Genomic DNA, 14,817 nt, shown 5'->3' with positions numbered 1-14,817 from the left:
CAAAGTCGACCACGGCGGAATTTGAACTCAGAACGTAGCGGCAGACTAAATACAGCTAAGTATTTCGCCTGGCTTGTAAACGTTTCTGCCAGCTCGCCGCCTTATATATACGTGTGTGTGTGTGTGTGTGTGTGTGTGTGTGTGTGTGTGTGCGTGCGTATAATTTACCGAAATACCCGCCTCTTGTTGTGTGAGATAATCTCTATGTGAGTGGAGTTAAATTTAATTTTCTTTGGACACATGCTAATGGAAAATATCCATGTTCTTCGCTGTGTGAGACTTCATATATTCCAATCTAAAACTTACGCATGCAAATTATAAGCAACTGCAAGTAGAGGAAGAAATATGGTGTTATGATAATAACATAAATGTTATTATAGTATCACAGTGTCATGCCATTTTCGTAAAAGATTGGATATGCTTTTTAACAAACTGAATGACCGAATAAAAGTGTTATCTATGTATATTCACATCTCTCACAAAATGAGTATAATTGAATAAACGTTACGAAGTGCTCAACATAGTTATTAAATATTTACATATTCCAACAAATGTTAAATTTAATCAGATTACGCCTGTGTATCAAGTTAATGAATACTCACGTGGCATTCATATTTAAATATCAATAAAAAGAGAATTTTATGTTGTAAAAGATTTAGAGGAATACTCGCTGCGTTCCTAGATCGAATTATTGTGGCGCATAGATTTCTCCTATCCATTTGTATATTGAATATGTTTATCATTTAAGCAATAGTGTACATGATTGAAATTAGTACTGCTGTTGCACTGATGATCACCAAGGACACAGAAACACGTATCCACAACATTTCACTTATCTCGAGACGCGATAAACTATTTTTGTTCGTAGCAGTCCCGGACATTTATTGTTTCTTCAGATTATCAACTCCACTCATTCCGAGAATGTCGCGATTCGGACAAGAAGTTCGTTTACCGTCTCTCACAGTGTAACAAAATTTAATAAATTAATATTTTATAATTCACCTTTCTGCGCTTTCGTTGTTGAAATCCATACCACTGACAACTCTCAGATATATATTTCAGACACACACGCACATACACACACACACCCACACACTCACACACACACACAAACTAACACACACGCACACATACACACACACAGATATATATACGTGCATCTGTAACCCTCCTTCGCTTTATCAATTTCTCTTTCTCGCTCTCTCCAACTGTCTGTCTCTCTCATGCACTCAGTGTATATGTATATATCTATATATATGTATATACGCCTATTTATATGTCTGTATATATATATATATATATATATATATATATATATATATATATATATATATATATATATATATATATATATATATATATATATATGTGTGTGTGCGTGTGTGTGTGTGAGTATGTGTGTGTATTATTGAAAAGCAGCAAAAATATCACAGAAACTGTTACTCAGACTTTCCCGTCCCCATTTGCTGGACAGTTTTGTTTATGTATATGTACATATGTATCAATATATATACATATATATATATATATATATATATATATATATATATATATATATATATATATATATATATATATATATATATATATATATATATATATACATATATATATATATATATATATATATATATATATATATACTTCATTTAGAGAATTAACATTGCTTGTTTTCACCTTTTCAATATCAGTGAAGAACTTCACTGGAAAAGAAGATATAAGTTTGCCAGGTTTTTGTCTCTCTCACCAAGGTCATCAGCTGTCGGACGCCGACGAAGGGAAATAACCCTGAAATCCGGATACGTTCGTGCTGCAGATCGAGGTGAGAGGGATAACTTCCCTTGGCAAACAGGACACAGTCGTGTGTCGATAAGCCAGCTGGAGGAGATGTCCTCCTGGGGCTAAAAGCAACAGTAACATCCACCCCTAGGGTTCAGCCACACTTAAGTGGCAATATACTACACTTTATCGTGCAGTTACTGTTAATACTTCATTTAGAGAATTAACATTGCTTATATATATATATATATATATATATATATATTTATATATATATATATATGTATATATGTATATATATATATATATATATATATATATATATATATATATATATATATATATATATATATATATATATATATATATATATATATATATATATATATATATATATATATATATATATATATATATATATATATATATATATATATATATATATGTATATATATATATACATATATATATGTGTGTATATGCCAACATGGAAAGGGAATGTTAAACAATGGATATATGGATATATATATATATATATATAATGAATGACTACATATACATACGGACACAAATTTATATATCCATTTATATAAACGCGTGTATGTACATACACATCTTCCCCAAACTCCATCGTCTATACTTTTTAGTACTTTTCATTGTTTGTCTTTTGCCATTTTCTTTCTTCACAGTTTAATTAATTTATTTATTTATAATATTTTCTCTTCTGTTTCATTTGTTCATACTTCTATTCCTACTTCTTCCATTCTTTCATTATTTCTGCTTCTTGATCTGACTGACTTTCATTCCATTTTCTTTTTATTCTATTATGTTTTTCATAAACTGATAAAAAATAATTTTTCTCTGTTCCTCTCTCACCTCTCTTCCCACATTCCTTATTTCTTCTACCTCTCTCTCTCTCTCTTTCGTTGTTTAGTAATTAGTTTTTCTTTATTTTTCTCCTAAATTCATGTTTCACCTGCTTTTCTAATTTCCCTCTGTGGTATAATGTGCTATGTTAGTGACTTTTATTGTTTATTTTCAAACTCTTTATATTCAGTTGATTGCTTGGACAGACAAAAATAAACATAGAAAGAAGAGATAAACACCATAAACAAACAAGAAAAGAAAAGAAGATTACGAATACAAATACTATTTAAACCACCCTTACCATTACAGGCACAAACTACTAAGCCATCTCAGACACCAATGTAAACCGTAATTATAAATACCAACAATAGCTAACACTACTACAAACAGAAGCATAAACCAGCCACTCACATAACCGCCATTACTACCAATGTTTAAGCCACCGATAGCATTAAATGTACCACAAGTATCACGTTTGCTAATAACAGCCATTTCACCAACAACCACATTAACAACGATAGCAACAACAACATTAAAACCAAGCAACAAAATTAGTTAACCAGGGAGTCCCTCTGTGCTACTAATAGTGACAAAATATTTCTCAAATCCCACATTGCCGCTTTGAATAAGGAAATGACCGGTTTATGAGCGTTAGGTTGATTACAGCGGCCAAACGGATAACCTGCTCATTGAACTACGTCACAAAAAAGACTGGTTATTCTGCAGCACGTAGACACTTGAATTAATTCTCAAATAAAAACCAACGTGACACACTCTACATGGCATCTGGACAATTGAATTATAGTCATAGTGCATCCGATGGGCTTCTCCATAGTTTCCGTCTGTCTAAATTCAATTATGAAACTCTCGATGATCTGCCGTTGTGAGAACAGCACTTTTCCATAATTTCAAATATGTGGGATAAAGCCTGGAAACTTATGTTTGCAAAGGTTAATTATCTACGCTTTTAGCAATGCGGGTATCGATGGAATAAGGAATTTCAGTACACAGTTATCTTTTGAAAAGACAGGATGCTTAAAATGTATAGTCCCGAGTGAGAAATAACAAATTTTAAATGGAGATTCCTGACTAGAACTTTGATGAACATATGTTTGTTCATTCAGTGCTGCTATGGCAACACGACCAACGAGGACGATGACAAATTCGCCGAAAAAGCATGTTCTGTACCTGCTTGTTCACACACACACACACACACACACACACACATACAATTAAGCATCATCTCTACTTTAGAGACAGAACGAATTAAGAATATTGAAATGAATTTTAATTCCGTCTTTCGATCACGAAGGAAAGCAATGCCGGTCAATATTTCCAGAGTCCGCAAGGCTAGTGACAGGGAGAAATGCATCCTGAAAACTGAGACACGACCCAAATGTTGCTACAGAATGGATTCCGATAAAGATATCCAGGATGGATGGTTTAAAGCGAGTGATGGAGAACGTCTTTCACTTGAACATAGCAAGATGTGAACTCAGAGTGAAAAAAAAATCGGAAAAAAAGAAGTAGCGGTCCGAGATGATTACTGTTCCACCAATCCATCACACCAGACTGGATCTATTTTCTGACCCCGAAAATATGGATGCCCCTGTAGCAAATTTCAGGCGTAAATTGAACTCAGCAAGTCCAGTAAACCGGAATAGATATCTAGAAGTATTTCATTGAACTGCTTCGCGACGCTGTCATTTCAGTGTTTTTTCGGTAATACGCTGCCGCAAACTAAAAATAATTAAATATTTATCAAGCTGTTACAATATAATACTCCTGACTCAATTTTAGAATGATTTTGTGTGTATGTATATATATATATATATATATATATATATATATATATATATATATATATATATATATATATATATATATATATATATATATATATATATATATATATAAATATTAATAATAATAAAGGAGTTACGACGCAAAAACGTATAAATTCAAAAGAACATATTTATCTTCTTCAATATATATTTTTCAGTATAAAGAATTCATTAAGAGGCTTAAATCAAAATTTCTTTACACATCATTCACGAATAAATATAACATAAGAAAAAATACATTCCGTTTAAAATCACAAACCGTTCATGGCGAAAAAACTTCACAATTACAAAAACCGAACACACACGCACACTCGTTCATACGCGCACACACGTTCATGCACGCACACACGTGCACTCTCACATGTATATGTATGCATACACAAAGAAGCAAAGTTATAAACACATACACACACACACATACATCCATATATATATATATATATATATATATATATATATAAAAATATGTTAAAAAAACCTCATTGTAAAATGTATTATAAAATTATATATACATATACAAAAAAACCCTATACACATACAAACCACCATACACACACATATACGCATACATACATATATACATATATATACATGTACGTATAAATATACATACACACACACACACATACATACACACACACATATATGCATATATACATATATATATACATATATATATATACGTATACATATATACACACACATACAAAACATCACACACACACATATACACACATACACACACACACACACACATATATATATATATATATATATATATATATATATATATACATATACATATACATACATATGTATACACATACACACACACAAACATACATACATAGATATATACACACATAAACACATACATATATACACACATGCATGCACATATATACACACATTTTTCCACGTATACCTATGCATATGTATATACACTTGCACATGTATATGAACAGATGTACGAATAAGTAAATAGAGCAATAGCAGAACTAAAATACTAAAACCCAGACCTTAATACCCGATCATAACAAAGTTCTGATATAGGAGAAATAAACAATGAAATTATATAAACCAAAAATAAGTATGTTTGCGAACGTGAACACATCTGAACCCATTATATGTTAGTCTATTAATTAGTTTATGCTTAGAAAATAGAATAAAAAACAACTCAAGATTGCACAGGTTGCAATACCTCCTACCCTTGTCGTATGGGAAATCCTCCCTATAATAGACCATTCTAACGAAAAGTTCTTATTTTGTTCTTTTAACCCCCAAATAAACCTACTAAGACTAGTACTAACTATTTTACTCCTATCTCTAAACTTATTAAAGTGACAAAAAATTCTCCTACAAATCTTATCCGAAGAACAACCCACATAAACACAAACATCCGTATCACTCTTAACCTTACACTGATACACTATATTCCTTAATCTCACGTTCGGACCCTCAAACATTAACCTCCTGGGATTAATCTCAGTTACCTCAATCTTAGAACCTATAATATTATTACCTAAGTGAGGGTCCTCATCCCTATTCATTCCATTCATGCCTGTATTAAGAACTTTAGAATTATGTGCTGTAATAATCTGCTCTAGGTTCTTAGTATTGGAAAAACCAAACCTAACACTATGCGTATTAATAATTTTACCGTAACGCGAATTTGCAGGGAAATGCTTACTAATTACCTCCCTAAACTGAACTACCAAATTCGACTTAACATGTTTACCAAATGGTAAAATAAACCAAAGATAACCATCATTAATATTATTAAAGCCTTTTGCAAAATACCTAAAACATTTAGAATTACGCATGACATTATTACGATTATATCTATGATCATAATTTTTGTGTATTATTACTCCTAACCAACCTAAGCTTATTATTCCTAACATCCCTATCTACTCTAACCTCACCAGATTCAGTTTCAACATAATAAACCTTATCTTTAAAACCAGCCCTATTTAGAGCTTCATTATAAAAAGGAGTTTCATTATCGAAAACAACACGATTAGCTGATAACTTAGAAAGCCTAATCGAAATATTTCTAACTAAATTATCAATAATACTTCTAGGGTGGTCACTCCATCTGCTTATATATTTCAAATTAGTACACGGTTTATGGTACGGTCTATACGTACCGTTTTTTATATCAAGTGTCACATCTAAATAATTAGCTAGCGAAATATCATCATCGTAAATGACACTCATTCCCATCCTATTAAAAAATCTAGATAACCTACCTTTAAGTCTCTGCAAACATTGGGTAGAATAATTCCTAATATAAATAAGACAATCGTCCCTATATAAACCGCCCCTAACCATAGGGAATTGATCAACCAATTCATACAAAATATAGGAACCCACAACATCCGCTATTTGAGCTGAGTCAGAACTTCCCATAGAAACATCGAACGCATTAGGAGTATCTTTACGAATCCAAATCTTATCATTAAAAGAAATAAAGGACTTCCGGGCAGCTAACACTACGTCTATTTCATCCCTAGTAAGCCCTGCCTTGTTATGGAAGAACCAAAGAGCCTTATTAAGTACGCTAGGGTTAATAGAAGCATACAAATTTGAAATATCAAACTGAATAAACTTAGCATTACATTAGTTTTCAATAGAACGAAACCATATGTGTGTGTGTGTGTGTGTGTGTGTGTGTGTGTGTGTGTGTGTGTGTGTGTGTGTGTGTGTGTGTGTGTAATGGGGTAAATAACAATTATGATATTGTATTTAAAACATTTGATACGTGACTTAACTTTCAGGTCATTGCGGAATAGACCGTAGGAAAATTTTCCATTATCAAGCCCTTTATCAGTTAATACATTTCGAAGTATTTTGAGATGTATCAACTGAGAACGACCTTACGTAAGGGAAGAATTTCCTGTTGCTTCTTACGCAATGATCTAAAGCGTACATATTAAATTCTTTCAGAATATCATTATTTGGTTTGACTTCGTTCTTGCACTATATACGACTCGATACCTGAACAAACTACCCTAGCACAATTCAAATATTATTTTGGGATAACATTTTTCATCCGTGATTATTTTAACACTGATTTGTTGCGTGGTTGAGCTGGCTTGGTTATATGCATACACGCTGTTTTGTTTGTGTGTCTACGTGGATTATTATACGTCTGTCTGTACCCGTCTATTTATGTGTATGTCTGTGTTTTTATTTTGACGCGTATGTTACATTTTAAAGTCTGTTTTTACTTTGTTTTATTGTATGCGTGTCTTTAATTTGTATGTTTGTACATATATACGAGAGTGTGCGCGCGTGCGCCCGTCTATATATATATATGTGTTTATATGATGTGTGAGGATATACAATAATCCCTCGCTACAACGCGGCTCACCTATCGCAGTTTATTATTTAAGCTTGCATCGATTCCTCCGAGGTATTGTTTTGCATTTATGATAAAATAAATATATACACATTTTAAAAATAATAATAATAAAATATATATACGTATAGTACAGTACTGTTTCTACTTCGCAGATTGTCACCTATCGCAGGGCGGGGGTATTTGAAACGTAAAACCCGCAATAATCGAGGGTTTACTGTATGTGTATTAATTGGATGTCCATGTTTGTGTGTGTGTGTGTTTTAACGTATATTCATGTACTCTTTGCGTGTCTACATGTTCTGTATGCTTTTAATCGCGCGCGCGTGTGATGGTGCGTATGATTTCTGTGTGCTTGAGTTGATGCGGTTGTAGTAAGATGTGACTGCTGAAAGGAGAAGGTTCCCATCAGGACTCAGCCGGGATCACTCCCACCTAAGTAGACTAGAACGTGAAATGGATTGCCACCCGGGCCAAGTACCGCACATATGCCCTTATTATCATGAGCCAAATACTCTACCACAGCCACAAGACTTACAGATTTTCATATACTGAACATATATGTCTTATGATTTATCGTCTCGATGCTTCATAAACTCTCCGCTGGAAAATCCAATGTCAGTGCTACCATTGTCCAGTAGACCTATGATCAAACATTTTAAAACTGGCATCACCTGCATTATATTTAATTCTTTCAAATATTTGACTTGGATTCGAAACAGTATTCACTGCTAAGTATCGAATCATGTCGGCCTACTTCGGGAAACAGTAGTTTCTCACTTTCAACAATCTTAGCCCAATTTAAAATATCGATAATGATCGTTGACCTATTTTTAACTTTTTAAACTTTGAATAAACGATTTTTTTTATAAATGAAGAGAAAACGAATCTTTCCGGAAATTTGAAATTTGATATTTGATATTTTACTTGAAGAAATATTGTCCATTAAAAAAGAATATTATTTTTTTTTTCTTTAATTTTGAAGAAGTTTTGTCGTAAATATGGCCCTTAAGACTATAACCTATTGTAAAGCATTCTTCCACTGTTGTTCTTTAATATATTTCTGCTACTAGACGGTGAGCATGCTTGACGAAATATCCCAGGGAATCATGAAGTGTTCTGTCGATCAAAGCACCTCAAACCCGACTAAATCATTTAAGCCTGATAGTTATTGTATCGCCTCTTTGGGGCTTGTTAGCATATTAGTTCGTTTTTTTGTTCTAAACATCGTGTTTGATTTTTGTATTTATACGTTTAGCTTATAGGTTTCATCTGTGGCACGATCTGTGTCCTATCCACTTCACAGAATGTGTATTGTTGGCACTCCGTCGCTTACGACGTCGAGGGTTCCAGTTCATCCGATCAACGGAACAGCCTGCTCGTGAAAATTAACGTGCAAGTGGCTGCGCACTCCACAGACACGTGTACCCTTAACGTAGTTCTCGGGGATATTCAGCGTGACACAGTGTGACAAGGCTGACCTTTTGAATTACAGGCACAACAGCAACAGGAAGTAAGAGTGAGAGAAAGTTGTGGTGAAAGAGTACAGCAGGGTTCGCCACCATCCCCTGCCGGAGCCTCGTGGAGCTTTAGGTGTTTTCGCTCAATAAACACTCACAACGCCCGGTCTGGGAATCGAAACCGCGATCCTATGACCGCGAGTCCGCTGCCCTAACCACTGGGCCATTGCGCCTCCACACTCCACACTCCACAGAATGGACCCGGATCAAACGGTGGACTCATCTGCGTTGACATTTACTGATAATATTTTAGTTATCAATTACTTAATTTATTTATCATACTGGTATATCATACCCATACTTGTTGATAATATTGTATTTAACCTTTAATTTATTTCTGTGTTATTTTAATAGAGTGGAAGTGCTGTGATCAAAGTATCCACAGTTAGAAATCTAGGGCACGGAGTCGAATGGTTAGCATTGACAAGCGTTGCTATTATTGCGTTTGACATTTTATTGATTTGTTTACTCGGTTTAATTGGGAAAGGGAAAGACTACCTTCATATCATTCATATTTGTTGTCAATATTATGCGTAAAATTTCAGATGCCCGGCTAGCTCAGTCGGTAGAGCACGAGACTCTTAATCTCGGGGTCGTGGGTTCGAGCCCCACGTTGGGCGAACGATTTTTTTTTTCTTTTCTTTGATTAGCGGCATTTCGTCTGTTTTTACCTTCTGAGTTCAAATTTCACTGGGATTGAATTTGCCTTTCATCCTTTCGGGGTCGCTAAAATAAGTACCATTTGAGCATTGGGGTCGATGTAATCGACTTAATGCCTTTGTCTGTCCATGTTTGTTCTCTCTATGTTTAACCCCCTGTGGGCAATAAAGAAATAGATGTTAGACGCAAAATCGCAGAAACCCTGCTAGCTCATCCGGTAGAGCACGAGACTTTGAATCTCGGGGTTGTGGATTCGAACCTCACGTTAGGCGGACGTTTTTTTTTTGTCTTTGATTAGCGGCATTTCGCCTGTCAACCTTCTGAGTTCAAATCCACCGGGATGGACTTTGCCTTTCATCCTTTCGGGGTCGCTAAGATCAGTATCAATTGAGCACTGGGGTCGAAGTAATCGACTTAATCCCCTCCCACGAACTTGATATCCTTGTGTCAAATCTGAGACCAATTTTAAGGCAGCGAGCTGGCGGAACTGTTAGCACGCCGAGAAAAATGCTTAGGGGCATTGCGTGCGTCTTTAAGTTCAGAATTCAAATTTCACCGAGGTCAACTTTGCCATTTAATCTATACGGCGTCTACAAAATAACCGAGAGTTGAAAACTGAGATCGATGTAATTTTTAGCCTTGTGCCTAATTTTGGAATCAATATTATGTTTAAATCTATAAACTCTACAAGCATGTAGAGTTTATATATGCTGTCTGAGATGCTCTCCTGCACGCACTTGTACGGGACTCGAGGATTGGAAAACTTTTGGAGTTATGTCGAACAGCTGTTATGACATGTAGGATGGGTCCTGCAATCGGCCACTTCCATCGTGAAGATCGATCCACTACTTTCCCTCTGTAGGCGAAGGGGTTGAAGGTAGATATTTTCCTCGTCGAAACTTCCAGCGATTTTTAAAGATTTCATTTGAAAACAAAGTGGAAGTTAAGAGGGATGTGCTTCACCCTCTAATTTTCTTCTCTCTTTAGAAAGATGGGTGAATGCAGCGAGAATGCTTCGAATTTTTGGGGTTCTAATTTGGCCCCTGTAGGCAAAGAACTAAAGAGGAGATAGGAGTCTTTGTCTTGCTACTCCTGATTGTAGTGAGACTCGGGACCTGCTTATAGAGTGACATGGAGAGTCGATATATTATGTGAATGGAAGTGCGTGAGTGGTGAGTACCTGGGTAGAAGAGATTCACTAGTCATTTCAAGTTAACTATTGCTAGTGTTCTCATAATCTAGACTACTACTACTACTACTACTACTACTACCACCCTTGTCATGTCTACTATTACTTCTACTGCCACAACTATTCTCTTGCTGTGGCTGCTGCTGCTACTACTACAAATACAACGGCTGATACAAGTACTACTGTTACTCTTACCACTATGGCTTCTACAATGAACAGTACTATTACCTCAATCACAATTACAATCTACTACATCTACTATTCACTATTACTACTGCTGCTGCTGCTGCTACTGCTTCTGCTGCTACTACCACTGCTGTTGCTATTGCTACTATTAGTAGTACAACATCTGATAAAGCGGGTATGAAATGCGTTACATTAATAAATGTTTTGAGGGGGGATGATCTAAAATCGTATGCGATAAGATGAAATTACCTTGCAGCTACCCCCTACGGGGAAATTCGAAGTCAGTTGCGTCATAACGCGCCGTTTAATCCGAATGCGATTTCAAGTTACCAAGAGATAATGTGAACTAGGCGTCATATCAAATCGCTACACCGGCTCACATGCTCAATCTCTTTTAATTATATTTCTTTGCATATTAAAAGATACGTCGTGTAACGACACGTATAAATGCAAATCAGCTGTAAGAAGATATTTGCATTCATAGCTTCATATTCTTTTATTCTTTTAATCTTTTGCTTGTTTCAGTCATATGACTGGGGCCATCTGGGGCCATGCTTATTAGAAGAAATTGACCCTTGGACTTATACTTTGTAAGCCTGGTACTTATTTTATCGGTCTTTTCAGCAGAACTACTAAATTGCAGGGACGTAAGCACACCAACATCGGTTATCAATCGAGATGGGGTGGAAAAACGTAGACTCAAAGACACACACATAAATATATACATGTACATACGAGGGAATTCTTTCAGTTTCCGTCTACCATATCCACTTACAAACAAGGCTTTGGTCGGCCTGAGTCTATAGTGGAAGACACTTGCCCAAGGTGTCACGAAGTGGAACTGAACCCGGAAGCATGTTGTTAGGAAGCAAGCTTCTTAGTACACAGCCGCGCCTGCGCCTATGATCATATGTTCATCTTCTGCCTTTATTTCATATATTCATATTTCCTTCTTTCTTTCATATAGCAGTTAAGTCTCTTCCCATTAGATTTTCAAAAATTCATTGTATTCTATCCTTATTATCGTTCGTAATAATTAATCGGTCCTTCAGTACGCATCTTTTAGAACCATTCAATTAATATGTTATTTTTAATTTCTTTACTTACTCAGACTTCTTAATATCAACAATTTAACGTATATTTGTGTGTGTGTGTGTGTGTGTGAGAGAGAGAGAGAGAGAGAGAGAGAGAGAGAGAGAGAGAGAGAGAGTGAGAGCGAGCGCGCGCGTTATGGTTTTGCTTATACGCTGCGATGCTACTTGCCGATTGTTAGAACTCAATATATTTAGCATTTAGAGTAAAGATATCACGTGATTACGTGCGTAATATCAATTAAAGAAAGACATAAAACGAGTAATGTAAGCACCTTCATTAGCTTACAGATGTATCTGCTATAAGAAGCAATGCTGAGTACTTTTCTAACATCCTATCAGTAGCTAGAGAAATTGCTTAATAGATAGATAGATAGATAGATAGATAGATAGATAGATAGACAGATAGACAGATAGATAGATAGATAGATAGATAGATAGATAGATAGATAGATACATTTCTTTTATTAGCCACACAGGGCTCAACAAAGATGGGACAAATACAATGTAGAGCTTTTCTTTTTGGGAGGGGGAAGGAAAGAGAGAAAAAAAAACTAAAAAAAGGGTGTGTCGATCAAAAAGGATCGTAGGAAGGGAAAAAGGGGGGAGTTCGATCAAAAGGGATCGAGAAAAAAAAAAGCAATCAATAGGGATCGTGTATCACACAGTAATGTTCTCGTGTAAAAAGAGGGGAGGACAGTTTAGGTTTAGCCGTGGAAAGAAAAGCCTACGGAAAAGACCACGGTAACCTTGGTCAATATTGTCATTGAAGAAACTATAGCAGTAAGTGACTCTCTTTTGCCTTTTTGTTTTATATTTTTTTTCCTGGATTTTTTCTAGTTCATAGGGTTATACTCAAGATGGCTCCGTCGTTCACACGTGCCATCCTTGCTACATTCACCCATCTTTTTTTGAAGCATTCACTAGACAAGACCTCCCTTTCTACTCTCACCTTCCTCTTCAGGTGATACTTGAAGAAGTTGATGAGAGATTGCTCAGAGAGGAAAGTCTTTGTCTCTAGACCTTTCAGACGCATCCACCATACACATTATTTCGCCATAGCCACAAGTACGATGAAAATACCTCTTCCTTCCCGTTTAAAGGAAGGAGGCGAGACAATTAGATAGATAGATAGATAGATAGATTTCTTTATTGGCCACGGAAGGACGAACACAGAGGGGACAATACAATGTAGAATTTTTGTTTCGAAAGCTTTCAAAAGGGATCGAAAACATTTTGGGACGTGTACACAAGGAAATAACAAAAGTGTCGTTTTCAACAATTAGGGTTCCCAAAAGCGGGAGTAAATATAACATTGGCTAGCTTTATCCGTGGAAAGAAAAACCTACGGAAAAGAATCACGTCTCTTGATTTGCCTGGATTAATAGCTCTAACCCCTGTCCAAACCAGTTTTTCGGTTTCAGGACGGCAACTTCTAATATATTTATTTCTTCATCAAAATATTAACAGATGGCTGACACCAGCCATATTTCTATGTCAGGGAGCACATCTTTAAATCTTATCTTCGTCACCCGACGACCGAAATAAGTGAGAATCATTATAAATTCCTCACATCCGAGAGTCTTTGTTGAGAGTTCTTTTGTGTGCTCTTCTGTGTCGAATCTTACCTCGATCGTGACAAATCTTTTGTCCCTTGCGATATATTTTTTTAAGCCCATATGAGCCGTAGACACTTCTCAAATGTTTGCTGAGTGGTCTGTTCCAGTCTTTTAGCTTTTATGATCAGGATTTATAAATTATGGTTTCTTTTTAATTGTCCTGCCGAATAGTTTGTGGCGTGTTTAGTTTTATCGTTTTGTCTTCTTTGTTAAATAACAGTTTGCATTGTAGTAGTTTTTCTGTTGAGAAGGATACTAGATGTTTGTTTAGCCTTTGAATAGAAGCAAAATTACTTTGTTTCTTCATGTTTGTGGTGGCGGTGGTGGTTGCAGTGTTGGTGGCAGCGGTGGGGATATGTCTTAGACATGTACTCATTTTGTTTGCTTTCCCTTCCTATTCGTTCGGAAAGAACGCCTGCGTCAATATGTGTGCCGTCGTTTTCCCAGTGTGTGTGTGTGTGTGAAAGTGAAAGTGAATTGATATTTTCATTTTTACTTGTCGATGGAAATCCTTCGTTGAAATTGATTATTGAGACGCTGTTGGTTTCAGAATGGCTAGCCATTCTTTTTTTTTTTTTTTTTTTTCATGAACGAGATTTTTGAAGATGCAATTTTAAAATCCGAAAATTCACCCTTAGCGAAAAACTCGCTCAAGCGAAAGCAGATGTTGTTAAGCACTTCTTTCACAAAAATTATTT

The 14,817-nt window shown here is 35.5% G+C and overlaps 1 protein-coding gene and 1 non-coding gene across 7 annotated transcripts in view; both read left to right on the top strand.

The window, feature by feature from the left end:
• The window catches only part of LOC106878079 (uncharacterized), a 498,193-nt gene that overhangs the window by 243,089 nt on the left and 240,287 nt on the right, over positions 1–14,817 (top strand). The window lies entirely within an intron of this gene.
• On the top strand, positions 9,922–9,994 carry Trnak-cuu (transfer RNA lysine (anticodon CUU)). The gene has a single exon. It is a non-coding gene; the product is annotated as a tRNA-Lys (tRNA).

The sequence above is a fragment of the Octopus bimaculoides genome, chromosome 9, assembly GCF_046866305.1.
Source record: "Octopus bimaculoides isolate indiv1 chromosome 9, ASM4686630v1, whole genome shotgun sequence".
Lineage (NCBI taxonomy): Eukaryota > Metazoa > Mollusca > Cephalopoda > Octopoda > Octopodidae > Octopus > Octopus bimaculoides.
Note: the sequence above shows the minus strand (reverse complement) of the source record. Positions and strands in the feature narration are given on the sequence as shown.